This window comes from Rhinopithecus bieti, unplaced genomic scaffold (assembly GCF_001698545.2).
Source record: "Rhinopithecus bieti isolate Rb0 unplaced genomic scaffold, ASM169854v2 scaffold_3040, whole genome shotgun sequence".
NCBI lineage: Eukaryota > Metazoa > Chordata > Mammalia > Primates > Cercopithecidae > Rhinopithecus > Rhinopithecus bieti.
In genome coordinates this window covers 1,375,735-1,379,958 of record NW_016804657.1, presented here as the reverse complement: position 1 = coordinate 1,379,958, position 4,224 = coordinate 1,375,735, and the positions used below count along the sequence as shown (strand labels likewise).

General features: G+C 39.3%; 2 pseudogenes across 1 annotated transcript; both read left to right on the top strand.

Annotated features, from left to right (window-relative positions):
• The first annotated feature begins 281 nt into the window (after positions 1-281).
• Positions 282-822, top strand: LOC108528024 (40S ribosomal protein S18 pseudogene; annotated as a pseudogene). Its single transcript, XR_001885011.1, has one exon. The product of XR_001885011.1 is annotated as a 40S ribosomal protein S18 pseudogene (transcript).
• Positions 823-2,595: 1,773 nt separating this feature from the next.
• Positions 2,596-4,224, top strand: part of LOC108528006 (cyclin-T2-like) — a 14,641-nt pseudogene continuing 13,012 nt past the window's right edge.

Below are 4,224 nucleotides of genomic sequence, written 5' to 3'. Positions count from 1 at the left end.
AAAGACCTCAAATAGCTAAAGGAACACTGAGCAAAAAGAACAAAGCTGTAGGTGCCACACTACCAGACTTCAAAATGTACTACAAAGCTGTAGTAACAAGAACAACAAAAAAGAGCATGGTATCAGCATATAAACAGATACATAGGCTAATGTAACAGAATGGAGAATTCAGAAAGTAATCCATGTATCTCCAGCCAATTGATTTTTGAATTTTGAATTAAAGGCACTAAGAACACTCATTGGAGAAAGGATAGTCTCTTTAATATATGGTGCTGGGGCTCTCTTCCACAGGAGGCTTACACGCCGCCGCTTGTGCTGCCGCCATGTCTCTAGTGATCCCTGAAAAGTTCCAGCATATTTTGCGAGTACTCAACACCAACATCGATGGGCGGCGGAAAATAGCCTTTGCCATCACTGCCATTAAGGGTGTGGGCCGAAGATATGCTCATGTGGTGTTGAGGAAAGCAGACATTGACCTCACCAAGAGGGCAGGAGAACTCACTGAGGATGAGGTGGAACGTGTGATCACCATTATGCAGAATCCACGCCAGTACAAGATCCCAGACTGGTTCTTGAACAGACAGAAGTATGTAAAGGATGGAAAATATAGCCAGGTCCTAGCCAATGGTCTGGACAACAAGCTCCGTGAAGACCTGGAGCCACTGAAGAAGATTCGGGCCCATAGAGGGCTGCGCCACTTCTGGGGCCTTCGTGTCCGAGGCCAGCACACCAAGACCACTGGCTGCCGTGGCCGCACCGTGGGTGTGTCCAAGAAGAAATAAGTCTGTAGGCCTTGTCTGTTAATAAATAGTTTATATACCATATATATATATTTGTAATTAGATGAGCTAAAATATGAGTTTCTAAAATATATATAGTGCTGGGAAAACTGGATATCTATGTGCAGAAGAATGAAACTAAACTCCCACTTCTCACCCTATTCAATAATGAGCTCCAAATGGGACAAATAACTAAATCTAAGACCTCAAACTATAAGAGCACTAGAAAAAACAATAGTAGAAACACTTCAGGACACTGGTCTGGGAAAAGATTTTATGAATAAGACTTCAAACACATAGGCAACAAAAGCAAAACAAATGGGGCTATATAAAACTAAAAGCTCTGTGTAACAAAGAAAATAATCAACATAAAGAAAAAACAGCCTACAAAATGGGAGAAAATGTTTTCAAACTATTCACCCAATAGGGGATTAATATCCAGAATACACAAGAAACTCAAATATCTCAACAGCAAAAGAACAAACAATTCAATAAAAGGGAGCAAATAATATGAACAGACATTTCTCAAAAGAAGACATACAAATGGCTAATAAATCTATATACAAAATACTCAACATCACTAAGCATCAGAGAAATGCAATTCAAAACCACAGTGAGGGCTGGGTGCGGTGGCTCCTGCCTGCGGCTCCCGCCCGCAATCCCAGCACTTTGGGAGGTCGAGGGTGGATCCACTGAGGTCAGGAGTTCACGACCAGCCTGGCCAACATGGTGAAACCTCATCTCTACTAAAATACAAAAAAATTAACTGGGCGTGGTGGTGCATGCCTGTAGTCCCAGCTACTTGGAAACTGAGACAGGAGAATCACTTGAACCCAAGAGGCGGAGGCTACAGTGAGCTTAGATCGTACCAAACTGCACTCCAGCCTGGGTGACAGAGCGAGACTCCATCTCAGGGAAAGAAAACAAAATACACTGAGGTATCAGCTCACCCCAGTTAGGATGGCTGTTACCAAAAGACAAAAAATAACAAATGCTGGTGAAGATGCAGAAAAAAATAGAACTCTTATACACTATTGGTGGGGATGTGAACTACTACAGCTTCCATAAAGAACAGTATGGAGGTTTCTCAAACAACTACAAATAGAACTACCACATGATCTAGCAATCTCACTGCTGGGCATTTATCCAAAGGAAGGGAAATCAGAATATTGAAGAGACATTTGCACCCCATATTTATTGTGGCACTATTCACAATAACCAATGTATGAAATCAACCTAGATTTCCAACAAAAGATTAATGGATAAAGCAAATGTGGTATATATACACACAATGAAATATTATTCAGTCATAAAAGAATACAATTCCATCATTTGCCATGACCTGGATGGAACTAGAAGACAATATATTAAGTGAAGTAATCCAGGAATAGAAAGTAAAACACTGCATATTCTTACTCATATAATGGAAGCTAAAATGCTTATCTCATAGAAGTGAAAAGTACAGCAGAAGATACTAGAAGTTGGTAAAGGTAAGGGAAAGAGGAGAACAGGGAAAATTTCTTCAAAGATATGAAATTGTAGTTAGATAGGAGGAATAAATTCTAGAGTTCTATAGCCCTGTAGAATTACTATAGAGTTAACAATAATATACTATATAGTTTCAAATAACTAGAATGAAAAAAAGTGAATGTTCAAGATGTTCAAGAACTGAATGTTCAAGAAATAATAAATGTTCAAGATGATGAATATGCTAATTACCTTTATCTGCTCACTATGCATTATGTGTATTGAAATATCACTATGTACCCCATGAATGTGTACAATTATTGTATGCCAATGAAAAGAAAAGGTATAATTTGTGGGGAGTGGATGGAGGAGGAAGTGTCATGGTGCCAGACGTGGAGCTTCTTCTCATTGGCTCTTACTAGGGAACAGCTGGATGACAGGCCAAGTAGCCACTGTGGAGTGCAGGTCGATAAAGAGCTCTCCTAGTGCCAGCAGATGGCCAACCTTATCCAAGATGTGGGACAGCATCTCAATGTCTCTCAGCTTACAGTAAACACTGCAATTGTTTACATGTACTATTCTTTCACCAAATTCATTAGGAATCCTTGGAGTAAAATGTCTGCAGACTGATGAGGAGGTAATGTGAATGAATTAGTGGATTTCACCAGAAACTTTGGAAGAGTGCTGGGTATCAGTGTTGCACTAAAGGAAGATGAAAATTGAGCTCTCTTTAGAGGAAACAGAAATAATTCTGTGAGGAGTGTGGATGATATTGTCAACCTGTAATTTTTTGGCAGTGAAAGGGGAGGAACAGGCTCAAAACTTGAACATGTTATTAAAGTAGCACATGCTTGTCTTCACTCCCTAGAGTGCTGGATACTAAATGTGGTACTTACTTTCAACAGACTCAAGAACTGGTTTTAATTGAAACCATAACCCTACAAACACCAGATTCTGAGATCAGCATTGAACATCTACAATCAGATGTGGTAAAATGTACCAAGTTAGTAAAAGCAAGCAAGGATTTGACACAGACATCTTATTTCATTGCTAAAACAGTCTGCATCACATAACCTTCTCTCTTCAGTACAAACCAACAGTGATAGCACATGTATACATTCATTTGACTTGCAAATGATCCAATTGAGAGATTCCTGTGTTCATTGATGGAAAGCGTTGCTGGTAATATGTGGATTCTACAGTTACTCTAGAATTATTAGATGAGCTAAAATATGAGTTTCTAAAATATTAGAGAAAACACCTGTTAAGTTGAAAAGGATCAGAAACTGGAAGGCCAATCAGTCATTTAATAAACCAAAATAGATGATATTTATCAGAGATACCACTTCTTTATCTTTGGTCCAGAATTCCATTTTAATAGATAGTATCACAGATGTGCCTATAAACCCACGTTTTCAGAAATGATCTACATTTGCATTCCCTAGGCCACTACTTCTTTTCTTTTTTTTTTTTTTTTTAATTAAGTGTCAGAATACATGTGTAGAACATGCAGGTAGGTATACGTGTGCCATGGTGGTTTGCTGCACCTATTGACCCCTCGTCTAAGTTCCGATCCCTCACCCTCCCCACCCCGTAACAGGCCCTGGTGTGCATTGTTTCCCTTACTGTGTCCATGTGTTTTCATTGATCAACTCCCACTTATGAGTGAGACCATGTGGTGTTTGGTTTTGTTTCTGTGTTAGTTTGCTGAGGATGATGGCTTCCAGCTTCATCCATGTCTCTGTAAAGGACAGAAACTCATTCTTTTCATAGCTGCATAGTATTCCATGGTGTTTACATACCATATTTTCTTTTTTTAAAAATTATTATTATACTTTAAGCTCTAGGGTACATGTGCACAACGTGCAGGTTTGTTACATATGTATACATGTGTCATGTTGATGTGCTGCACCCATTAACTTGTCATTTACATTAGGTTTATCTCCTAATGCTATCCCTCCCCCATCTCCCCTCCCCA